General features: G+C 45.5%; 1 long non-coding RNA gene across 1 annotated transcript; it reads right to left on the bottom strand.

Annotated features, from left to right (window-relative positions):
• Positions 1-1,932: 1,932 nt before the first annotated feature.
• On the bottom strand, positions 1,933-22,405 carry LOC144775046 (uncharacterized). The gene is made up of 4 exons (XR_013600544.1): positions 22,365-22,405; positions 20,706-20,744; positions 3,368-3,414; positions 1,933-2,091 (listed from the first exon to the last, which is right to left on the bottom strand). It is a non-coding gene; the product is annotated as an uncharacterized LOC144775046 (long non-coding RNA).
• Between the last annotated feature and the right edge of the window lie 4,604 nt (positions 22,406-27,009).

Raw genomic sequence — 27,009 nt, forward strand, 5'->3', positions numbered from 1 at the left:
GTGGATTTGGAGTTGGAGCGTGGAGTTAGAGGGTGGAGTTGGAGTTGGAGGGTGAATTTGGAGTTGGAGGGTGGATTTTGAGTTGGAGGGTGGAGTTAGAGTTGGAGGGTGGATTTTGAGTTGGAGGGTGTATGTGGAGTTGGAGGGTGGAGTTGGAGGGTGGATTTGGAGTTGGAGGGTGGATTTGGAGTTGGACTGTGGATTGGGAGTTAGAGGGTGGATTTGGAGTTGGAGGGTGAAGTTGGAGGGTGTAAATGGAGTTGGAGGGTGGAGTTGGAGGATGGAGTTGGAGGGTGGAGTTGTAGGGTGGAGTTGGAGTTGGAGGGTGGATTTGGAGTTGGAGGGTGGAGTTAGAGGGTGGAGTTTGAGTTTAAGGGTGGATTTGGAGTTGGAGGGTGGATTTGGAGTTGGTGGGTGGAGTTAGAGTTAGAGGGTGGATTTTGAGTTGGAGGGTGGATTTGGAGTTGGAGGGTGGAGTTAGAGGGTGGAGTTGGAGTTAGAGTGTGGTTTTGGAGGGTTGTTTTGGAGTTGGAGGGTGGAGTTAGAGTTGGAGGGTGGATTTTGAGTTGGAGGGTGGAGTTGGAAGGTGGAGTTTGAGTTGGAGGGTGGAGTTTGAGGGTGGAGTTGGAGGATGGATTTGGAGTTGGAGGGTGGATTTGGAGTTGGAGGGTGGATTGGGAGTTGGAGGGTGGATTTGGAGTTGGAGGGTGGAGTTGGAGGGTGGAGTTGGAGTTGGAGGGTGGAGTTGGAGGATGGAGTTGGAGGATTGAGTTGTAGGGTGGAGTTGGAGGGTTGATTTTGAGTTGGAGGGTGGAGGTGGAGTCGGAGGGTGGAGTTGGAGTTGGAGGGTGGATTTGGAGTTGGATGTTTGATTTGGAGTTGCAGGGTAGATTTGGAGTTGGAGGGTGCATTTGGAGTTGGAGGGTGGATTTGGAGTTGGAGGGTGGAGTTGGAGGGTGGAGTTGGAGTTGGAGGGTCAAGTTGGAGGGTGGAGTTGGAGGGTGGATTTGGAGTTGGACGGTGGAGTTAGAGTTGAAGGGTGGATTTTGAGTTGGATGGTGGATTTGGAGTTGGAGGGTGGAGGTAGAGGGTGGAGGTGGAGTGGGAGGGTGGATTTGGAGTTGGAGGGTGGCTTTGGAGTTGGAGGGTGGAGTTAGAGTTGGAGGGTGGATTTGGAGTTGGAGGTTGGAGTTGGAAGGTGGAGTTTGAGTTGGAGGGTGGAGTTGGAGGGTGGATTTGGAGTTGGAGGGTGGATTTGGAGTAGGAGGGTGGATTGGGAGTTGAAGGGTGGATTTGGAGTTGGAGGGTGGAGTTGGAGGGTGGAGTTGGAGTTGGAGGGTGGAGTTGGAGGATGGATTTGGAGGGTGGAGTTGGAGGGTTGATTTTGAGTTGGAAGGTGGAGGTGGAGTTGGAGGGTGGAGTTGGAGTTGGAGGGTGGATTTAGAGTTGGAGGTTGGATTTGGAGTTGGAGGGTGGATTTTGAGTTTGAGGGTGGAGTTTGAGGTTGGAGGGTCAAGTTGGAGGGTGGAGTTGGAGGGTGGATTTGGAGTTGGAGGGTGGATTTGGAATTGGAGGGTGGGGTTGGAGTTGGAGGGTGGATTTTGAGTTGGAGGGTGGATTTGGAGTTGAAGGGTGGAGTTGGAGGGTGGAATTGGAGGGTGGATTTGGAGTTGGAGGGTGAATTTGGAGTTGGAGGGTGGAGTTAGAGGGTAGAGTTGGAGTTGGCGGGTGGATTTGGAGTTTGAGGGTGGATTTGGAGTTGGAGGGTGGAGTTAGAGTTGGAGGGTGGATTTTGAGTTGGAGGGTGGATTTGGAGTTGGAGCGTGGAGTTAGAGGGTGGAGTTGGAGTTGGAGGGTGGATTTTGAGTTGGAGGGTGGATTTTGAGTTGGAGGGTGGAGTTAGAGTTGGAGGGTGGATTTTGAGTTGGAGGGTGTATTTGGAGTTGGAGGGTGGAGTTGGAGGGTGGAGTTGGAGGGTGGATTTGGAGTTGGAGGGTGGAGTTGGAGTTGGAGGGTGGATTTGGAGTTGGAGGTTGGATTTGAAGTTGGAGGGTGGATTTGGAGTTGGATGGATTTTCAGTGCTCAGTAATCTAGAATCAAAGGAGAGATGTTAAGCAAATAAATGAAATGTTATTTTTGAAAACAAACAAAATAAATTTTAATTAAATTGCTTTCCTGTAACTGCTGCTAACAAACCCTGCTTTGTAACACATAAAATAATGCATCCCACTGTTTTCAGTCGACCCTGTCAAAAAACCAGGAGATGAGCCGAATTTGCCTTACTCTCCTGGGGCAGATGGTAAAACAGCAGAAAGATCCAGGCAAATTTTTGATGTCTGGTCAACCTAGGCAATGGTACATTTTGGTATGATTGTGTATTAGTCATAGTAAAGCAGCTAGTACTAGTAATGCACCCCCAGTAGGCCTTCCTGGCCATTCAGATTGTAGCTTTATACACAATTGCAGTAAAGCTGACTAAGCTGGTAAAGTAAGCAGAGCAGATAAACAATCTTGTTTTGCCAGGGTGGCAAGGGAGTCAGTGCTTTAAATGTGCTAAACACTTGTAGTGGGACACCCTGCCGATCTAGTGACTCTGGATTGGTGTTCTGGCAGGCTTTTTGGCAGATTTCTGGCAGGTACTGCTTGTTAAAGGCCACTGCACTTCACACACCAGCTTTGATTGTGCCAGTCTCAACTCTAAACTGCTTCCAAACTAGTCCTGAACTGCTCCAGGCTCCAAGATGTGCAAATCAGGCATTGCATTGGTCAACCCTGCTGCCTGTCACTATGATCTGCAACGCCGCTATGATCTGCAGCACTGCAGTGTTGCAATATATGTTGGCAGCTTTAGCAGCCGCTTACAGCCATGTTGAATAACAGCACAGCTGTATCTTCTGGGCTGTGTATTTTCAGAGAGGAAGAGGCACAGGGTGTTGCATCACCAACAATGGGACAGTAGCTAGGCTACAGCTTTAAAATATTAATTGATCTCATCAAAGCCTATGACTGGGGAATATTAAAGTTTAGATTCACTGTAAAGGTATCAAACCAACAAGAAATCACACTTAAGCATTGAATTGTGAACTCAATGAGAACCTTTTTTTTATTAAATAACTATTTTTCTATCACTGGACAGAATAAAATCACAATATAACTGCCATCCTTTTAATAGGATGTTTGATAGACCCCAACATAGTTACAACATGCATCAAACCTTGCTTCCATCAGCACTTCTGGTGTCACAACCCATAGGTCAGACCTCCATGTTCTCCACCTCATTCCTACAAGTCCCAACTGAGCCCATCTCCACCCAGCACAATCACAGCTCAAGAACATAGGGAAACACACTGAAGAAATAAGACGTACCACGGCTGGGGTAGAAGTAGTAAGTTGGTGGCTGGCAGAAGAAGCGCCTAAAAACAAGAAATGATAGATTAATAGGAGAAGAAAGCATGACCAATATCTTATCTTATCCCATCCGGTATTTATTACCTTATCTTATTTGTTAGGGTATTAACTATCTTATCTTGTTATGGTATTTATTATCTAATCAGTTAGCAGATTTTGTTTGTTATAGTATCTTTTATGGTATCTGTAATGATATCACTACTCTTACCACTCACATCTCATCCTTTTTCTCGTACCTCTTATATCTCATTATTTGTTTATCACACTATTAGCTCGGATATGGCTACCACTTAGCTCTCCTTTCTTGTCATTTTTGTTTCTCAACTCTCATGTTTTTTCTTTTATCTCTTGTTTTTAGCTTGCATCTCTTACATCTCTTATGTCTCTTAATACATATCCTTTATGCCTCATCTCATTTCTGCTGCATCATATCTCTCATTCATATTTTGATTAATTTCTTTTTGTTCTGTTCTCGTCTGATCTAGTACAAAAACACATCAGGTTTTGCCAGTGCTTGTAAGTGCTGCCCTGCAACATCCTCTCCCACTGCACCCAAACAAAACTGGTCTTCATTAGTCCCTGATATTTATGCATTATGTATCACACACCCTTCTGTTTAACGATGCTCCCACGGTACTTGAAACCTCATCAGAGAACAGTCCTATTGGAAGCATGTATATCTCTTTCAAAATATGACAAATCTACCCTGCAGAATCTGTTGCCTTTGCAGTAGTAAATCTAAGAGACATTGGCGCCAAAACACCCTGGTAATGCCCCAGTACTTGATCCTGTCCTGTTTCATCAATCAGGACACAGTTCTACCAATGGACCTCAGTCCTGACCTGCAGAGTCCCTTCCCATTGCAACAGTCAGGCCTTGTTAGGCCAGCGCTGCCAAAACCGCTGATAATCTCCTGACTACAGCTGTACTTCTAATAATCTCCTGACTTCAGATGTTATTTTAATAATCTCCTGATTTCAGATGTTTTTTGAATAATCTCCTGACTGAAGCTGTTTTCTAATAATCTCCTAACTGCAGCTATTTTTCTAATAATCTCATAACTGCAGCTTTCTTTCTAATAATCTCCTGACTGCAGCAATCTTTCTAATAATATCCTTACTGCAGCTGTTTTTCTAATAATCTCCTGACTGCAGCTATCTTTCTAATAATCTCCTGACTGCAGCTGTTTTTCGAATAATCTTCTGACTGAAGCTGTTTTTCTAATAATCTCCTAACTGCAGCTATCTTTCTAATAATCTCCTAACTGCAGCTATCATTCTAATAATCTCCTGACTGCAGGCGTTTTTCTAATAATCTCCTGACTGCAGCTGTTTTTCTAATAATCTCCTGACTTCAGCTAGCCTTCTAATAATCTCCTGATGGCAGCTGTTTTTCGAATAATCTCCTGAATGCAGGTGTTTTTCTAATAATCTAATGACTGTTAGTGTCTTTATAATAATCTCCTGACTGCATCTGTCTTTCTAATAATCCCGACTGCAGCTGTCTTTCTAATAATCCCGACTGCAGCTGTCTTTCTAATAGTCTCCTGACTGCAGCTGTTTTTCTAATAATCTCCTGACTGCTGCTGTTTGTCTAATAAACTACTCTGTGCAGCTGTCTTTCTAATAATCCCGACTGCAGCTGTCTTTCTAATAGTCTCCTGACTGCAGCTGTTTATCTAATAATCTCCTGACTGTTGCTGTTTGTCTAATAAACTACTCTGTGCAGCTGTCTTTCTAATAATCTCCTGACTGCAGCAGTCTCCCTAATAATCTCCTGAATGCAGGTGTTTTTCTATAATCTAATGACTGTTAGTGTCTTTCTAATAATCTCCTGACTGCAGCCGTCTTTCTGATAATCGCCTGAATACAGGTGTTATTGTAATAATCTCCTGACTGCAGCTGTCTTTCTAATAATGTCCTGACTGCAGCTGTCTTTCTAATAATCTCATGACTGCAGCCTTCTTTCTAATAATCTCCTTACTGCAGGTGTCTTTCTAATATTCCCCTGACTGCAGCTGTCTTTCTAATACATCAATAGAAACATAGCTCTATCAGTACATCTCAGTCCTAACCTGCAGAGTCCCTTATGATTGCAACATTATTTTAGTCAAGTCATCGAGGGTTATATTACTTACTACCTCCTTGTCCCTTGAAGCCTTGCATGAATGGAAACCATCGGACATCAAAGTAATGTCACCTAGAGGAGCACCATCTGCTTGCCTAGCACAGACTTATGCCCAGGTAGGAAACCTTCAGGTTGGGTCGAGATCTATTTCTTGGAACATGCAGGAGGCTCCTAGTATACTCCAAATGGTGTCCTGGAATGTGAACGGGGTAAAGTCGGAAATGACCCTGCTACATTGGATCCAATATATTGAATCCTTTGAGATCTGTATTCTTCAGGAAAGCTGGAGCACATTCCCAGTTTATTCCCCAGGCTATGTAACGTTCCATCGCCCAGCATCTTTTCATAATCTTGGTCTACCTGCGGGTGGGGAGCATTAATCTGGGTTAGCAGTGTGCTCCCTTGTATAATGTGCAGACTTCCATCTAGCAGCACAGATATTTTAGGTATCAAACTAAAAGGCCAGAATGGTGTCTCCCTCAATGTTTATAGTGTCTACACCAAAGGGACTAGGGGGCGTAGGAGGTCTGTAGCGATACCCGATCTCAAGGAGCTCTTAGATGATAGGCCCTCACCATGCCCCTTGACTGAAGCTGGAGATTTTAATGTTACTTTTGAACCAATGGAGAGGGAGAATGTTTATGGAATGAGGAAAGAGGATGATCTGTGGCAAGTTTCCAATCTTGACCTGCCTCAAATTAAAAATGGTCCCAAGTGGCACTCCAGCTAATGCCTTTTCCCTGGAGTTTGGAGTAAGGGCTGCCGAAGGCAGGACTAGTAGGAATCAATTGGGAGCAAATACATTTAATAGGACAAATAGCATAAATTGTATATACTATTTTCTGGTAGACCTATGATTATGGCCCAGGGTGATTGACATGGCATTTGGATCCAACGCCAACAGCGATCATAATCCCCTGGTTTTTACTTTGGTGTCACACTGTGGGGACCCGCCTAGTTGCACTAGATCTGATCTAACAGCAAGGAAGCTATTTACAACAAATGATAACCAGTGCCTTAAGTGGCGACAGGTGATTCAGGACAAAGACAAGCTAGAATTAATTAAGCAAGATTTTCTGGCTTGTACTGCAGAGATCTCATGCTTAACCATTCAACCGGGAGGCCTGGAGGAGATCCCAGCTTGCCACACTTGTTTTTCGAGCAGTTGGCTGCACATTTTATTGACCCTTTACGCTCTGCTAAATTGGGACCAAAGCTAAGATCTCAGTTTGCAGGGTACAATCAGGAGTATAGGTGTCTTAGACAGCAACTGTCCATGGCGATTAGATCTAAGAACTTGGTCCTAGTGTGAGACAGAAGAAGGACTTATAGGTCAGTTCAGGTAAGAACGAAAAGGGAGTGGGACGACAATAGGTGGAGGTTAATTCAGCAGGGCTGCGGCAGTAAAGATTCACAGAAGTTCTGGTTCTTAGTTACCAGGAGGGATGGCAATAGGCCACCACCACCGGCCAATAATATTTCTATTTACGCATTGTATGACCACTTTAACCACTTATAATCAGGGTCATGTGTGCTAGGTACACAAGCATCTGCCCCAGATTTTGCTTATGTTACTGTAAAGGATTTTTTCTTTAAAAGCGAAATCAGAACCTGCATTGATTCAATTACTAAGGCAAAAGCCACAGGACCTGATGGCATTCCTGGCAATGTATTTCTATATGATAAAGAGAATTGGAAAAGTTAGATTTGTTATTTAGCCAAAGCGCTTGCAAAGGAGGCCCAAATACCTAAAACCTTGGAAGGGAGCAGAGGTGATTCCTATATTTAAGAAAGGTGCTAGGTCTTCCACCTGCAAAAATAGACCCATCACTCTTATAGACTGTGTCCAAAAGGTGTTTCCCTGCAAATACAGACCTATCACTCTTATAGACTGTGTCCAAAAGGTGCTCTCCCGAGCACTTCTTGCGAAGATACAGGACTGGATCCGTGAATGTAACATCTTCATCCCCTTCCAAGCTGGCTTCAGACAAAAGATAGGCACCATTGATCAGGTGTTTTGTTTCCTTCTGTCTTGGAAGATGGTGCTTATTGGCCAGGGGAGCCTCTATGTAGATTTGTTTGAGTTCTAGACTGCTTTCACTCTTGTGCCAAGGAATAAGCTAAAAGCGGTACAAAAGGGGGTGGTGATGGACGGAGCATCTGAATCAATCAAACACTCACACCCAGTCAAAAGATCTGGGTTTAATCCATCACCGTTCTTTAGCCCACTCTGCCACCCCAGTTCAGACATGGCTATATGCAAATCAGTCTGACTCTGTGCCTCATGGGAACAGTCCAGCCCGAACTGCCAAGCCATGTCTTCCCTGGACCGGAAACAAGCTTCCGAGGACCGGTTTCTGGCATTCCAGCCGTCTTCAGCCCGGCTTGCTTGAATCCAGTGGCAAAGTGAGCAAGGGACTCACGTCTGAGCATACGCTGCCATGCTTATGGCGGCCAAAAGCGGTACAGAAGGGGGTGGTGATGGACTGAAGCAAGCCGGGCTGAGGACGGCTGGAATGCCAGAAACCGGTCCTCGGAAGCTTGTTTCCGGTCCAGGGAAGGCATGGCTTGGCAGTTCGGGCTGGACTGTTCCCATGAGGCACAGGGTCAGACTGATTTGCATATAGCCATGTCTGAACTGGGGTGGCAGAGTGGGCTAAAGAACAATGATGGATTAAACCCAGATCTTTTGACTGGGTGTGAGTGTTTGATTGGTTCAGATGCTCCGTCCATTACCAACCCCTTTTGTAAGGATTAAGCTAAGGCAAGTCCTAAAGGACATGGGGATTCTCCTCGAGGTTTTATCTCTTGTCATCCGCCATCTTGAAGCTAATTTTGCCAGAGTACGCTGGGGTGGCCAAGGCCAGCTTACTAACCCAATTAATGCTGGCAAGGGTGTACGTCAGGGCTGTGTCCTGGCACCCACACTCTTTTTCCTCTTTGGGAATGGTGTTGTCCGGTATCTTTCTCAAATTCCAGCAGATGCCCCTACTCTGTGGTGGGGGGGGGGGGGCAGGGTAGTTGTGACATTAATATTTCCTGATGATCATTATTAGTTTCCAAAACACTAGGATTAGAGGCTAATACAAGAAAGACAAATATTTTATTGCTTAATCTTCACAAACCAGAGATAAATTATTATTGGGAGGTGTTGCATTGCAAATAGTTAGTACCATTGATTATCTAGGTGTTACAATTACAGACAATATGTCCTGGAAGCCCTGCAGGACCAAGATGTCCTTAAAGCATAGGTAACTAGTCAGGCCTTGATCAAAGAACAGATAACCTCATTCAGTAAACCAGTGGCAGCGCCCCTCCAGATCTATGATTCCAAAGCAGTAAGCTCAGCCCTCTATGGAGCAGAACTGTGAGGCTTTGAAGGGATAGATTACCTTATTAAATCAGAAAACAAGATCCTGAGGTACCTGGTCTTGCCACCCTACAGCACGCCTCTCCACCCAATAAGGTTGGACTTGGATAGAGTCCCAATTACAGATTAGCCTAAGCCACGCCCTCTACTGTTTTGGCTGGTCTACTCCTGCGCGGCTCCCGTACGCCAATGCCCTTATGGAAACTAGGGAACTCGATTATTTTAAAAAGATAGGCTGGATACAAAGTATGAAATCCTTGCCAGCAGTAATTAGACTAGAGGGCCTTTGGGATGTTAAGGACCCAACACAGCTTCTAGTTAAGATTCTGTCAAAAAGCAGTATTGGAACTGAGTCGCACACGCTTCACTTATTAATCCATCAAGGGGATGCATTTTAAATTGACTAGTTTGCTAGAACAATATCTAGACATTATCGAGTCACCTCAAGATTGGAAATTCGATATGCAGCTCTCTTACCCTGACCTCCCTCACAGGCCAAAGGCACCACTCTCACACTACCTCTCAGCTTTGCCCCAGCTGTACTTTTACAGCAGAGACAACTGCCCATGTATTTTTTGCCTGTCCGGTGTTATTTCTCCTGAGAACCAAATGGCTCAAACCAATTTGCAAGCAGCTGGGAACACGTATCCATGGTGAAGCTATCCATATCCTTAGATTGGACCCTAGACCAGTGACTGCTTGCTCAGTAGCAAAATCTTGGTTTATATGTCGGCAATTAGGAGGAAATCACTAAAAATATGAGCTAGCTCCTTATCCTTCCATCCTTTGTTATCAGTTTTATCTGTTTTAATCTTAGTCTTACCCCATATTCTATTGATGCCACCTTAAGGTCTTGAGTGCAGTACACTCTAAGAACCCAGGCAGCATAGCGGACTATGCTGCTTCCTATGGAAGAGGCAGAGGTTTTTGCTGTCCTGTTTTCTTTCTTTTTTTTCTCATTGTGCACCAAGCGGTTAGTCAATATATTTACTGTACTGTAGACTATTGCTTTACTGATGTTCTTAGTATGGTATTTATGTCTTCTTTTTGAATTGATCCTATTCATATGAGCTGCATAGCACTTGCAATTTTATGGTCGTATGACCGAAATAAAGTTTTATGATGATGCAACAATAAAAATCAGGGAGGGCAGCGCTGGCAAAACACCCCGATAATTTTGTGGATGCAACACAGCTCTACTGATGCACCTTAGTCCAGATCTGTAGAAACCCTTGTCATTACAATAGTAGGACCTAGGTAGGCTGGAGCTTCAACAACACCCCAATAATCTTCTGGCTACAGCTCCCATTCTGTTGCCTCAGTGGGAACACAGCTGTGTCAATGTACCCCTTGTCCTGAACATCAGACCCACCTGCTTTGCTGGTAATGAATCCTCACACAAAGCTCCGCTCTCATATCCAGCTTGTGGTACCTCCTGCTTGTACACACAGTCTTGTAAATGCTGACTGAGATATAAGCAAGTCCTCTTACTTTTCCAGTCCTGCCCTGTAGAATGCTTTCCTTATTCTTTCTCTTTATTAGTACATAGTTTACACAGTAAATTTTTTTGCTTTTTTGTTTTATATAGCGCAAACTCGACCCGAAGATATCAAGGATCAGAGCCCTTTACATGAGCACCAGTTTCATTACAGATGGACACATTCATTTTTTGTTAGGCACAGGGAGATTAAGTGATTTGCTCAGAATCACAGGATGCTGAGCGTGCTTGCCGAGACTTGAACCCGGTTCCTCAGCTGCGAGGTCGACCGCTCTAGCGTAAGGCTACACATTCTATCCCTCAATATAAATGTTTGAAAGCACTTTACAATGTGTTCTTCAGCTAACCTAATGAACCAATAGATAATTTAAGAAAAAGACAGACAGAGAGGCCATGTTAAAAGAAATGCAGACATTTCCAAAATCTTTAAATAGTGAACTGATGGCCGGTATTCTTCACTAGAAAAGGTGGCAACCCGAAACCATACTATGCCATTACTGGGGACAACACATAGCTCTTACAACACATCTTAACTCTAAAATAATAGTTTGGACCCGTCTCCCCTGGGGTGGAGCTTGATTCTTCGTGCCAGATGACGTGGAAGCATTCATTAAAAAAGAGTCTGCCAACACGTGTGTGGTACATTATTCATGTCCTCCATTATTAACAACACTAGACAAACTTTACATCTCTTGTCATTTCAGCACTCAGACGAGGGTTGCCACCTGGCATCTTTTTATAAGTTTTTATAACAGCGGTCCCCCTGCCCTCGCAAACTCTATCTCCTACCTCGCCACCACCACCCACTGATCCCACATCTGCATCGAAGAGCCCCCTTCTACCTACCCTAACTCTTAATAACAACTCCCTTGCAATGCATGCAATGAACGAGCTGCGCCAGCACAGTCATCTCGCTAATCTTCCCGCTCCCTCCCCCGTACTGTTTGCCAGCCCTAACCCCCCTAGCCCCACTGCGTACAGCACTGCCCAGATTCCCCACGCCAGGAGAAGGTTACCCTGACCGACTAACCCGGTACCCTGGCAGCCGACGGACTTCATTCGATCCCGCGGCTCCCTCCACCCGAATGTGGGTGAACGTGTGCCATCCTGTTACCGGAGGAGCAAGCCTCTATACTATGAGGTGCCCCAGCAATTAGAGGCTTAAATTACCCTAAGGCTTTTCATTGTAATTGTCCTGATGATGGTCCCTGAGAATTAATAAGGGTCCGAAACGCCGTCGACCTTAAAATGCACTGGAACTTAATTGTGATTACTACTTAATGTCAAGTGCATTAATGTAATACTCTGTACAATTGTACTGTTGATAAGAGTACTGTGTTTTCGCCTTACAAAGCCCTTCTTTGCTGTCTACATCAACCCTTTGTACCTGCTCTGTTAGTACTGGACACAGGCTTGTGGTCCACACAGGTTGATTGTTGGAAGGTATCTTTATGTATTTTGAATACAAAAATCTTGAGTAAAACCTCCGAGAGACCACTGTCCGGCTGGACATGTCTCTCTAAAAATATAGATTGACTCTGTCTATATTTTATTCGTATGTTGAAAATTCTTAGTGTTGGGGACCGATGTTGTTGAAAAAAAAAAAAAAAACAGATTCTCCCCAAGACACCTTCCTCCAGACCAACCACAATCCCATCGGACTCCCACCGGCCTCCAGGGGTCTCTATCCATTTGTCCCCTCCTCTCCATCCCACACATCCTTCAGAGCTTGCAGTGCCATTTCCCAGAATCCCTTCCCTTGGGGGACACCCAGTCCCCTTCCACTATACTTTCCCCGACCGCACTAGCTCCTCCCCTATCATACCCATTCCGAGCGCGCAGCTTCCTGCTGGGCACACTGAGTCCCCACCTGCCCTACTTTCCCCCGACTTCACTAGCTCTCTCCAGCTCCAGGGTCCCTGGGACCTAGCCTCCCAATCCCTTCCACACACCTCACTGGAAGGCTGCCTGAGCGAGATAGCACTCTGCCTACAACAACTCAAGACAGAGGTTCGTAGTCTACTACATATCACTGAGACTTTGTCTGCTAACTCGAGACCAAGCTGCGCTACCACAAAAAATCGCCATCTCCGCTCGTGCCCTGATTGCAGGTGTTCCGGGCTCCATCCCCCCTGATGCTCGGAGGTCCCTGTCTCGTGTCTCCCACATACCTCATAGGTTGCCCCCCACTCCCTAACGACCCTGCTCGCCCCTCCAGATGTACAGCCTCACTTTCCAATACGGATATCCATTCTCTCCTACATTCTTATGTTCCAGCACATTCCCCCACCATAGCAAACTTGCAAAAATTGAATCCTTCCCACGAATCCCTTCAGGGAACCTAGGCCTAACACCAGAACCTTCAATAAGAACAACCTCACGCGAGTCACCACCATGCTACCCACTCCAACAGACGCCATCATTAGTCTCAAATGCATGCTCCTAAATTGTAGTTCGGCAACCAAATACGCTGCAGACATTGCCGACCTCACCCTGGCGCATGAGCTTGACCTTGTAAGGTTGACAGAAACCTGGCTAAATGACTCAGCTGTCCACTTCCTGGACCTTTTAATACCTCCCAACTATGCTATCATTAGGCTGGACCGATCCTGTGGGTAAGGTGGAGGCAACGCTGATTTACATCGGAGCAATCTTACAGAAAAGGTACTACAGACTGACGTACTGCCGTCCTGTGAATACCTATGCATTGAAGTGACTGGTGGCAACAATCCCTCCTGCAAACTACACACGTTTTACCATCCCCCTAGCGACAGCCTTCCCTCCACAGAACAGACCATGGACATTATTTCAGCCAATGCAGACTTCCATGGCACTCAGATCTTCCTGGGAGATTTCATCCTCCATGGAATGATGTAAATGACGTGGTGGTCAATAGCCCTAAATCCTTCCTTCTTGACCTCAAACTAATCCAAATCTGTGACAGCCCTACTCATATTAAAGGAGCTACCTTAGATTTTGTCATTGGTAAGCCCAACTCCATCTTCCTTGATTCGATCCTCCCATGTGATTGGACAGACCACTATTGCATCACCTACCGTATCCTGGAATTGGTAAGATCAAGTAAAGCCCAGCCCAAGAACCCAAAACAGTTGAAAAGGTGCCTAAGTAACATCACCCCTCATGATGTGATGGCTCTCTGTGATAATATCCTGCCCCCCACCTAACATGCTGGATGTCCACCACCTTACGACCCTCTATAATCACGCAATGCTGAACATACTAGACTTGGTCGCACCACTACAGCTTAAAAGAATCTCCTCTAAACACTCCAAACCATGGTTTACTGATAGTCTTAATTTAGAAAGAGGAAACTTAAGACCTGCTGAAAGGCTATGGTGGTCCTATCCCTCCCTTGAGCATCTTTACCACCTAAGATCCCTGAGAAGCATATATAACAAACGCATCAGATGCTCGAAGGCCAGCTTTTTCAGATCTCAGCTCGACCAAGCAAAAAATCGTCCCAAAAACTTGTTCAAACTCATCAAGTCCCAAGCCAATAGTCATCCGAGCGCCGCACCTCTGGGTCAAGGGACATTACCTAATAGCGAAGACTTCACAGATTTATTCACAGATAAGACCAGTAAGATTGAAACTGAATTATGATCTGCCTGTGACCACCTGTCGTTCGGTCCACTGACCTCCCTCTGCCCACCTGGTAGGGATTTTATTGGCCCGTCGCAACCCCACCTCTCCAAAAACAATGCACGCTGTCGACTCTGAAACCTTCCAACCACTACAACGACCTGCTGTCATCAAACCTTTTCCCGGAAGTGAGATCCTCCTTACTAACAGTGTGGGCCACGATCGTCAATGCATCACTTTGGCAAGGTGCTATTCCAGATTGATCGGGTCAAGTAACCCTGATTTTAAAGAAACCTACTGCTGATCCTATGGACCTTCATAACTTTCGCCCAATCTCCAACATCCCTACCTTAGCAAAGCTCCTGGAGAAATGTGTGCTTGCCCAACTTTGCAACCACATTGACCATTTCCAACTCCTGGACCAATGCCAATCTGGTTTCCGTTCGGGCCATAGCACAGAGTCGGCTCTAACGCACATTGTCGATGATGCTTTAAGAATGCTGGACAACGATAAGTCATGTCTACTGATCCTTCTTGACCTCTCATCAGCATTTGACATTTGATAACCTAATTGACCTTTTGGAACACAGGATGGGGTTGTCTGGGCCTGTGCCCAATCGGTTCTCTTTGTTCCTCCTGAATAGATCCCAATGCTTCAAGGTAAACCAATCCCTGTCCCATCCGGCTCCAGTTACGCTGGGGGTACCCCAAGGTTCAGCACTCTCTCCCACGCTCTTTAGCTTGTTCATGGAGCCTCTAACAGAAATGCTGAAATCATCCAGTATTCACTATCACATGTATGCGGACGATACTCAACTTTACCTGAAGATCACCTCCCCTGAGGACATCCAGTCCCCCAACTTAGTCCTGCTGGAAACACAAAGCTGGCTGACACGTAACCACCTGAAACTAAATGCACTAAAACAGAATTCCTCCTAATCTCACCCCATAAGCAATCTCCGATCATTGAGCAATGGTTGAATCAGTTTACTGCTTTTAATTGCAGACCCCACCTTGTGGACTCGGCATCCTCGCTTGGTATTATACTAGACAAAAGTCTTAACATGAAAAAGCACATCAGTCCCCTCACCAAAGTAGTGAACTTCAAACTCAGCATCCTAAGGAAGCTCAAACCCTTTCTCCCGGCTCATGACCTAAAGTTTGCAGTGCAAGCATTGGTGATTGCAAAGCTGGACTATGGCAGTGCAACGCTCTGTGGCTTGCCCGGAGTAGAAACGGCTCCCCTTAGGGCGGCCCTCAATGCTGCGGCTAGGCTCATAACGGGCACTTAAAAATTCAACCATATACCTACGGTCCTGCTGGCCCTCCCATATGAAGCTCAGATACAGCTGAAAATTGCATGCATGACACACAAAGCCATTCACCTCAAGATCCTGATGTACCTCGCTCATAAATTGGAGCTCTCATGTGGTTCAAGACCATCTAGAAGTGCCAGCACCCTCTTACTCAAACCACAAAAATTCAAGAAAAAAAAGACCTACAATCGAGCATTCTCAGGTTTGGCGCCAAGGATCTGGAACTCTCTTCCTTCTGAAGTCAGGGTGATCCCTTCCACTGTCCTCTTCAAAAGAGAAGTTAAAGGGCTCTTGATGAAGAAATATCTGCCTTCCCCACTTGACTCCCGGGCTATCAACGCTGTTTTGTGGCCTAGCGGCTGGGCTCACGATAATGTCGGACATTTTAAATCTATGTACTTTTCGCTACGTTGAATATGTGTGGTTGCATGTACAGGTCTTTCTGCTGCACACTCTGTAAAGCGCTCTGATACCCTCAGTGGTCCTGTTTGCGCTATATAAGACTTTCTAAATAAAATAAATAAATAAGCATGATCAGCATTTTTAGATCTTATAAAACGAAAACAAAAATAAAAGGCATTGTTATTTGCAATGTCAAAGGCTCAAACTCGCGTAAATGTGTGACCTATTGCATTGCAAATGCTTGTTTATAACAGTTATTATAACATCATGACCAGCATTTTAATGTCCTAGCCAATACAAAATTTAGGAAAACTACTTAAAAAGTGTCTTTTTTCCTTATCAGTACATCCTTTATTGAGTAAATATCATAGGATTTTAGAGTTTTACTTAAGACTCAGCTCCAGGACTTTGCAGAATGTTAAAACATGAAGAGATTGCTGGTATTTTTCTCGGTGAAGAGGTGTTGACACTGGATGAGACCGAAACACATAATTTGTTCGGTGTACCTCAAATAAATCTTGCAGCACCGCTCATAAATCAGCACCTCAAACCAAACCTACCACAACCAACAAGCTGCCAATATCTGGACCAGGTAGAGCACTTAAAATGTCACTAAATCCTGACCTCTGGTACAAATGCTATTCTAACACAGGACTTACAGATAGCGCTGTCAATGCACACCAACATCTGGCTGCAAGGAATTGTTTTCAGGATTGTCGCTCAGGGTTGAAATCTCTGAGTGACAGTGGGAAAAGGGCGTCATGGACACCCCTGTTGTTCCCACATTGTCGGGGGCTGTCCTCTATACATTAAGGGGGACCATTTCAGCTTGTCAGCTTGAGTGTATGGGTTCTGCTAGGACATCCTCACCATCCACTGGCTGAAGGAGTCCTGCCCTGGAACTTTCAGCATCCTTGGTGTGGAGGCACATGGCTTGTCAGCAATACAGTAAATTGTGGCTTCATGGCACTAAGCTAGCAGCCCTGTGTGGCAGAAAGAATGTTCCCACAACAGCACAGGGCTCCTTTTATTGTGTTTAAAAACAGATCCCATCAGCTGCCCACAAAGCAAAACTGAAAAAAGTTTTAAAAAAGTTAAGTGAGGATGCCAACGGACATTTAAAAAATGTTCAAAACCTTCCGTCCTTCCGCAGTTTGGAAGAATGTTATTCAAAGAAGGAACAGTCACTTGGGAATATGTACAAGGAAATGGTGCAGCACAGTGCTGCAAAAATGCTGCAGCACCGCAGCATTTCCAAAATGCAGGGATGCACAGTATTTACAAGAACACTGTGCACCCTTGTGTTTTTCCAAGCGCTATAAATAGCTGGCTAGCGCCAACACAGACACCCATGCGCCATAGTGCAAGGATGTCTGCGTTACAGGAATTAATGTTTATGTGCAGGAAGATGCCCCTTCCTACACATAAACAATCATTTGAAGTAGCAAATCACCATTATTTAATGATTGTTTTTGTACACAAAGGGACATCTTCATGCACAAAAACACCATTATTTAATGATGTTTTTTGTACACAAAGGGTCACCTTCATGCACAAAAACAATCATTAATGGTGTTTTGCTCTTTCTATGTGTGCTAAAAATGCAGCACACAGAAAAATCAAAAAAGAGGAGAAAATAAAGTATTTCTCCTTGTTGCACCAATCTAGTGCCTCCTTTTGCATGGTGTTAGTTTGTGGTGCTTCCTCAGATTTACAGATCCTTGTAAATCCGGGGCTTCTTCAAAAAGCAATGGGTGTTGAGGTGGAACAACCCCACCAACATCCATTGTATGCCCCTTTCACGCAGATACCCGAGTGAAAGTCACCATATTTAGAAAGTGGCCTTTAGGCACAAAATGCGGCTTATCGCCACTTTGTAAATATGGAGCAGAGCGTTGCGCCACTGAAACGTTGGTAAAAGGGATGTTCCGGTGGTGCAGTCTCCTTGTATATATGCTCAACTGTTTTCTTGTGTCATGCAACAAAGTTGCATTGCTTCAGGCTGGGCTGTGTAATCTTAGTTTTACAGTGACCCATCAATATTTAATAATCTATCAAAACTACAGTCTGTAGCTGTGTCTTGAGTGAGGCCAGATACATTAGTACTGACTGTTTTCACTATGATATCCATTGGTACAAGTACTGTTTGATTATGGAGTACAGAAACATAATTTCTACAAAAACATCATAAGTATTGACTACCAAAATATTGTGAACGCAGGCATATATATATATCGATAAGTACTGATTTAAGAAATGTACATTTATCTACATTTGTCTGCCTTCACAATATTTTCGTAGCCAATATTCTGGTATTATATTTTTGTAGAATGATATTTAAACTTGATATTCTAGCGATATACCATGATATGCAATGCAGGTAAGAGCGGTGGGGTTGGGTGGGGGTGAGTTGACAGACGACGACGTGGAAAAATACAATTAAAAAAAGAAAACCACTTACCTTATTCTCGCTAGATTGCTGACTCTGTGATACGGCAAGTGCAAGGTAAGTAAGTGGGTCGTCGGTCAACTCCCCCGTACTCCACCCTACCACCAAACCGCTCGCTCTTTCCTGCACGGGCCACGCCTGATATCTCTGAGGATGTATATCTGAGCTTGTATCATACCCACATGCAGTACAGTGGAGTTTGTTGCTCTTATTGGTCATCTGTGGCAGCATACCACCCACACACACCACAGTGCAGCAAGGAGCAGGTGTCTTTTTCTGAATCATTATTATAGCAGTGCATAGATAAGCAGTTACCACTCCTCTGAGCGGATATTGCTCCCATACTTAACACAGAAGCTGCCTATGTCTCTCTGAGCCAGCATCTTACCCAAATGCAGAATATTGCACTGCTCTTCATACCATGAGTCATGCAATCAAATAGTACAGTGCAGCAAAGAGTTGTCCCTATTACTCTGTGTCCATATCACATCCACAAACAGCACAGTACAATAGGACGTGTGTGTGGCTGTCTATGCTAGGATCATACCAGCAAAAGAGCTTAGTGCAGAAAGGAGCTGCCACAGTTCTACAGAGCCTCAAAAACCCATACACACCATAGTGAAACAAGTTCCTTTGATACACCCATACACAACACAGCACAGCCATTATCTATCAATATAGCTCTGAGCCAGAGTTACCCCCACACCCAGAATAGAGCAGCATGAACTGGTACTGTTCCTTTACACCCGTATCAGACCAACGCTTAATATGAGCTGGTGGTTGCTGGTGGAGTCTCATTGCCACTCATTTTTTGAGACCACCACCTATTTTTCCTCATCAAATATTTCCAGAGAGTAGGAAAGGGAAAAACACACAAAGAATCATAGAAAGAAATACTGAAAAAAGCAGGATCCTACTAGAGTGAGATAAAGAGGCAGGGAGTGTCTGGCATTGGATTTATGAGACCTGGGGTGGATTCAGGACTTCACAGCCTTGCATGCTAATATTTATTAACGCTGGCCATGGGCATCTGGGAAGTGCTTGCACACTGGCACTTATTATTGAACAAAGTAGGCACTGTATCAGATGAACACAGTATACAGTTCAGTGAGATGATGTTATCATTTTTTGTGAATTGTTATCATACACAACACACTGTGGCAAGGAGCTGTCTGTCACTGCTGCTCTCAGCCAATTAAGACACAGAAAAGTGGACATCTGAGCTGTCGATGTTCATCTGAGCCAGCATCACACAAGACACTGAGCTGTCACTGTTAATCTGAGCCTGCATCACACACAACACAGTGCAGCAAGCAGCTACTACTGTTTATCTGAGCTGTTTCTGTTCATCGAAGATGGCATCACACAAAGCACAGTGCTGCAAGGAGCTACCACAGTTAATCTGGGACACTATCAGGGGTGGCTCCTCGGCTATGGCGGAGGAGCGTCGTCCCACTGCTGAAATGCAGCAGACAGAAGAAAAAGAAAATGACAATAGAGCTAATTTATCGACATTTTATTTTTAATTCCAGTCTGACGTGTCTAGGGCATGGTGGGGCAATATTGCAGCATCACACAGCAGGGGAAGGAGGAGTGGTAGCCACTGAAAGTGCGCATGTCAGTTTGGCCGGTTGTCCATGGCCTGCAAAATCAACATGCACACTTGGATATCTCCAGGCTGTTCCCTGGAGATATCCTAGTGCCCAGGGGCACAGACTCCCAGTCCCTGCTGGAGTGTATAACCGGTCCACACCGCTCTGCCCAATCCAAGCACTGCTCTCATGCTGGGAATAATAGCATGAGAGAAGCACAGGCATTGTGTACGGTCAGGTAACCTGTGCTTCTGGGGATTGCAGTGCTGGGACTGAAGCAGAGGAGCAGCGAGGCATGGAGCAGGAGCAGAAGATCATGGAGGCTAGCAGGAAAGGTAAGTTTATATTTTTATTATTACATTTCTTTTTCTCCCCCCCCCCCCCCCCCCTCCCCCCCCACACATCAGATTGGCAGCAGCCACAGCTGGTCACTATCACACACAACTCTGTGTATGAAAGGAGTTATTTTTGCTGCTCTGAGCCAGCATCACTCACAACAATGGGCAGCAAGTAGCTGTCGCTGGTCTTTTTAGCTAGTATCACAAAGAACCCATTGCTGCAGGCATAGACCCACTTACTAAAGCGCCAGGATACCCGTTGGGTGACAGACACGCGCTATAAAAGTATACCAATACATACATACATACATACATACATACATACTATGCTACATGCTAGGATTTGTCTATGTTCACCTAAGCTGATATCACACAAAACAAATTGTAGCGAGCAGCTGTCTCTGTTTCCCCGAGCCACTATGACATGTAGCAATATGCAGCAAGGGGTTCTCTCTGTTCCTCTCAGCCAGTATAACACACAACACAGTGCAGCAAAGAGCTGCCTCTTTTCTTATCAGCCAGTATCACAACCAAAATGGCACGGTGAAACAATAATTTCAAATTGCTCCTCGGAGATAGCTTCTCAAACATGGGACAATACCTGACTCCTTGGGAAATGCGGCTCCTCAGATTCTGGTCTCTACAGAGAGATGAAAAGTAACAAGAACACCAATTTAGAAAGATTGCATATGGTTTAAATGTTATTACTGTAATCCTTCAAAAGACTTGGCCAGTAAAGCTAGACCTCAGTTTTCCTCATAAAGGGCCATCACTGTTTAACATTGCAAGCAGTTTGGCAGAACGTTAGAACACAATTATGTTACGTAAAAACTGAAAGAGCACTCAGTTCAACATGTCAAGATTCTAGTTTGTGTTTTTAAGGTTAAAATATTATTCTGTAGCAGACGCATTACATATTTGAGCTATCTGATCGGCCTTGCAAAAGGAGGCAATGTTTTCCTCTAGGTAACTTGGACAAAATATGCATCCAAGCCAGGATGACAAATGGAAGACTGCAATTGTCTGCCCACTGACCTCCAATGCACTCTCTGAACACCACTCCAAACATTTATACCTCCACCCCTACCAAAGAACACAGCATGGACATGAATCTCTCAAAGCAGGGCCCTTCACCTGCAAGAAACCCCTGTGCACTAACTTCTGACCCTTGCTGTTTAGGGAAAAAAAACGAAAGCCTCCAATTACTGGGAACCCGGCTACAGACATTTCCCTTCCCGATCATCTAAATCAGAATAGGTTTGAAGACAAAAACTCCCAACCATCTTGGAGACCTTGCATGTACTTCGCACACACTGTAACAAACAAATTTAAAAGCCAGGCCAAATTACATTGCACAGCCACTGCAAAGTACCAACAGTCAAGAAACGTGTTACACTTTAAGGTGTGAGCAACTTCCTCTTATTCATTCTGGATTCTCTTATTGTAAAATGGCCAAAGAGATTCAATGTTTTATTCCTGAAGATATTTATCTGAGACATTTACTTCTCAACCCATCAACTAATTTAGCAAACCAGCTATTGTGTCTGGGACCAACTTTGTCCAAACATTAAGACACTGAGATTTCAATCACATCAGTTTAACCATATTCAGACTCCTACTGAACCCAGGTTAGGATAGACTGCTTCCAAATCATGACCTACTGTACATCGGTTTCATAAACATCTTCTAATCAACCAGCATTTACCCCACCACATTTAATTAAAGGAAAGTAACCCTGTTCGTTAAATTAATGAAAATTCACCATTGCAAATATATCTTTCAATGGCCTATTAAAAGGGAAGTATCCACTGAAATTCAGGAACAGATTACCACAGACAGTGTCCTTGGCACCACTCGATCTTGATTGTGTCCCGAATATGCCTTTCAGCGCTGCAATCGTGCAACTCATGCCCCTGATGAAATTTCTTCTACTGACCCAGGTTTTTGGTATCTTACAGCACTGTTGCAAGGATTTGGAAATGTTCCTATGTGCCAGGCATAGATCCACTTACTATGCTACATACCAGGATTTGAAACTGTTCTTCTGAGCCAGTATCATACAAAACAAATTGTAGTGAACAGCTGCCACTCTTCCTCTAAGCCAACATGACAAACAGCTCAATACAACAAGGGTCTGTCTCTGTTCTTATCAGCCAGTATCACAACCATACATAGCACAGTGCAGCAAGGATTTCACACTGTTACACACAGCAGGCATCCACAGATTTACAAGGTGCTCTTCTCACACAGGGGACTATACCTGATCCATTGGGCACAACGACTTCTCCAATCCCGGACTCTACATAGAGATGAAAAGGAACAAGAACATCAATTTAGAAAGATTGCATAAGGTTCACATTTTCATATCGCAATCCTTCAAAGGATTTGACCAGTAAAGCTAGACCTCTGTTTTCCTCTTGAAGGGCCATCTACTTTTAATATTGCAAGCAGTTGTGCAGAGCGTTAAAATCCTTTGCCTGTATACAAACATTTGAAAGAGTGTTTAGACCTTCATGGCAAGATTTTAGTTTATGTTTGTTAGGTTACCATAATATTCTGTAGCAGACACATTACATCTTTGAGCTATCTGATCGGTCCTTCAAAAAGAGGCAACGTTTTCCTCTGTTTAACTTGGACAAAGCATACATCTCAACTAGGATGATCCATTGGAAGTCTTGACTTGACTGTCCATTGATCTCCAATGCAATCTCCAAAAATAACTCAACACATTTCCACCTCCACCCTTACCAAAGGACACAGCATGGAGGTTTTAAAGCCGAGCCCTTCACCTACAATGCTTTTGTGAAATTTCTGTGTACTGACCTCTGACCCTTGCTGTTTAATATAAAAAAGCAAAAGCCACCAATTACTGGGAATCTGGCTTCAGACATTTTCCTTTCTGACAACCAATATGAGAATAGGTTTGGAGACAAAAAGTCACAACCATCTTGGAGACCTTGCTTCTAGTTCACACATACTGTAACAAACAAATTCAAAAGAGAGGTCAAACCACATCGAACAGCAAATGGAAAATACCAGCAGTCAAGAAATCTGTTTCACTTTAAAATGCGAATGTCCTTCTTTCATTGTAAAGGTAGCTCTGCTGGGTAAATCTGGGGTACACAAAGTATTCCTGCTTCCATCCATATCCTGCAGGGAGGCCACCTCTGAACCCCCCTAGTGACTGTTCCTGCACAAAGCCGGCTTGCAGCTGGCGGTACTGGCCTGCTGGTGTACTTCAATCCAGCAGCTGCTTCGCTGCCATCTCTGAGGTAACTGCAAGTGGAATGGGGCACCACTGCTGAGATCAGGCGACTGAAAATGGAGCACATGGTCATCCGGTGTGAGCATTGAGGGGCATGAGGAATCGAGTTGGGTCCCGGTCCCGGTCCCTGCTGGCGTGCCGCTGGCTTAGCTGCGACTATGTTGCTACCACTGGCTGATGGGCTGCGCTGACCTGGGCCCTCCCCTCTGCTATTGAGTAAAAAGCTCTGCTCTGTCGGTGCTGCTGCCCAGATGCTGCTTCCATGGGAGCCGGAGGAGTGGAGGACAACACATCTGGCCTGGTGGTTGGAGCTGGGGCCAGCTCCCCTCCGTGGCATGTATGATGCCCCTCCCCCCTTTGGCCCTCGCATCAACAACCATTGCGGTTGCATGGAACCTGCTGCTGCGGAACGGTCAGCGGCCCTGTACTGAAGCATCCAAGAGTGCTGATGGTGTACAGCCCCCCCAGTGCAGCCTCCATACCCCACTGGGTACCCAGAAAGGTGGAGCTGCCAGAAACCTACCGCTGTTGCCTTCCCCACATAGCATGGGAAGCTGCAGCTGCATCATCCACTTGTGGTAGATACATGCACCCTTTAGGCTCATGCAACTGGCCCATGTGCCAAACTGGGCCCTGAATGTTGGGGGGAACACTGATACAACGACCTCACTGACCCTCTTGCCCTAACCAGGTACTCTGCCTGCTTGCCCAAGCCAAAGGTTAATAGCTGCAAGTGAGCACTTCACTGCAGAGTGGGGACATTTTACAAAGCTCGCTTGACTGAAGTGGCTAACCTGACTTGCCAATCAACTCACTGTGCTCCAAGCCAAAATGCAGTGGCACAAGTGCCCGATCTGTGCCGGTGACTGTGGCACGCTCCAAGGAGGCCCTCAGTGAGTTGGGGCCACCTCCGCCTGGAGAGGATGCCTCGGCTGCACGTGCTGCAGCACTTTGGGGAATTCCAAAACACTACCAAGCAGGCCCATCCCATGTGCTTTCTATCCCTTGAGTGTGCACTGGATCCAGGGGGACATCCCCTCATGATAAGCCACCTCCGATCGAGCGCCATCACCCCACCCGCGAAGATGTCTGGCAACACCCATGGTCGGCCAGACCGAGACTGTAGGTGCCTGTGATCACCCCTTGTCACTACAAGAGAAGTTGGAGGTGGTACTGCATGCAGTGGAGAGGACCTGCACAACATTACGAACATTTGCGCCACCTTAGAGAGCAAGATCAACAGCATAGCAATGGACCTTAATCTGCTGCACGCTGATCATCGTAAACCAGAAGACAAAGTGCGCACGGCGAGTGAACCATTGCTGAACTCCAGTTGGCATTCAAGGAACTGGTATTCTAAGTCCAGTTGCTGATGGATTTTGTCAATACCCTTAAGGCCAGGGCTTAAGATGCGTAGAGCCGCTCATGCAGGGAATGCCCAGATGTGGGTCCCTTGCTCACTTTGCCACTGGATTCAAGCTAGCCTGTCTGATGATGGCTTATTAGCCAGAAACCGGTCCCAGGATGCTTGTTTCTGGTTCAGGGAAGACATGGCTTGGCAGTTCGGGCTGGACTGTTCCCATGAGGCACAGGGTCAGACTGATTTGCCTATGGCCATGTCTGAACTGGGGTGGCGCAGTGAGCTAAAGAATGATGATGGTTTAAAACCAGATCAGTTGACTGGGGGTGAGTGCTTGCAATGTTTAGCACTTGTTCCATCATCCATTTTGGTTTTGCTTTACTGATGTAGCCTGCAAACGTTTTTCAATAAGTTTGGGCAGGTAAACCTATTGTTTGTCTGATCCACTAGAATTAAATGGTTGTACCTCATTTTCCCCCCAATTGGCATTACCTCCATGCCCTATCAAAGTCCACCCCAGCACTTGCCACTGTGATTCTTCACCGCAATCACAAGCTTGGTCCCTAGCAACATTCAAGACAGCAACCCTCCCCCTGTACTCAAACTTCCGATATGACACATACTACTTTCATAGAAAACACAAGAAGATGATGGACGGAGCGATGACACTTTTCAGACACTCACCCCAGTTACAGATCTGGGTTGAATCCATCATCATTCTTTAGCCCACTTCGCCACCCCAGTTCAGACCAAGGTATATGAAAATCATTCTTGACCCTGTGCTTCATACTACCTTCATACCCACTTTCGCCGGTATGCCCTCTATCCGTATCTCAAGCGCAGCTTCAGGACACTCACATAATACTAACTGAAGCGTATAAACTTCAGTGTTGCTGGCATCCCCTTCTCCACTGAGGACATTGTAGCAGGTAGTGAAGGCTGCTACGTCGTTGTCAAGGGCAGCATCGATGGTAAACACATTCTTATTGGTAGCATATATACTCCTAACACAGAGCAATCCCTGTTCCTCGAGCGGCTGTCAGCAACACTCTCTTGCTGGGGTGGAATCCCACAATTATTAGGTGTGGACTTCACACTGTTTATGAAAGATCCTCCCCTCCACTACTCAGCACCCCGGCCACTTCCAACATGTAAGCGTTAAGCGACTGACTTCAGAAATGGCACATAGTAGGCATTTGGCAACAGAGCAATGCTGAAACGTGTACTTTTTTCCCCTCTCTGCATCACCTCCACGTTAGGCCTGATTGATTAATTGGCACAGAATCCCTACTGACCTCTGTAAGACATACAGACTACTTGGACCGCACCCATTCAGATTATAACCCGCAGAGACTACAGCTTACATGAGACAATCGCCCTCCTCCCGTTCCGTCATGGCGCTTACAGCCAGTGGCGGTTGATGACCCCCCCCCATTCCACACCTGACTACGTGCCGCTATTAAAGAATATTTAACCCGTTACGTGCGTCGGACGGCCCCCGGCCGTCCGACGTCACAGTGGGCGTGTGCGTTGTAAGGCCAGGGGCCATCCAAAACACGCCCACTCATTAATTCCCCAGCACCACGGCGGAATTTGCGCCACGGTCAAGGAGTTAAAGCACAATCATGGGTCAGCAACATCAAGGCTGGTTGAGTGGGACACATTCAAAGTCACAGGCAGGTGCCACTGTCTGGGGGGACTTGGAGTGTCCAACAATAGCTTGACGCAGATATATCTCACATAGAACGAACCCTCCGGCAAAACGAGACAGACGTAGTATGAAACACTGGCAGCTCTTGCTGCCTGCTAGCATCACAACATGAACATGTCTCCCTCCTGGAGTGGTTGCATTGCATGTACTACGAGGTCCAATCTGTCATACACATGTCACTGCTGACAAATCTAGCATGCTGTTGATATGGCTAATAAGGTCGGACCAGCCCGACACCCCATTGTGGCACTGAAATCCGCTACCGGCGACATACTCTACACGCAACAAGACATACACCAAGAACTAACCCAACACTATGCCTTCTTCAGCGTGATTCTCCTGCTCTGTCTTACACCCATCCAAAACATAAAACTAGATGATCTACTTACAATTTTTGAAATACAGGAGGCGATCAAAGCTTTAGCCAGAGACCAGGCACCTGCCTTTTGAATTTTACAAGGCATATACTGCACTTCTTGCATCTCAGTTGCTCACCCTCTACGAACAGCCTACGGAAGCCTCTTGCCTTCCCACTACCCTGAGCAAATCGCTGCCGATACCCTTCTCTA

Source organism: Lissotriton helveticus, chromosome 1_1 (genome assembly GCF_964261635.1).
Source record: "Lissotriton helveticus chromosome 1_1, aLisHel1.1, whole genome shotgun sequence".
NCBI classification, from domain to species: Eukaryota; Metazoa; Chordata; class Amphibia; order Caudata; family Salamandridae; genus Lissotriton; species Lissotriton helveticus.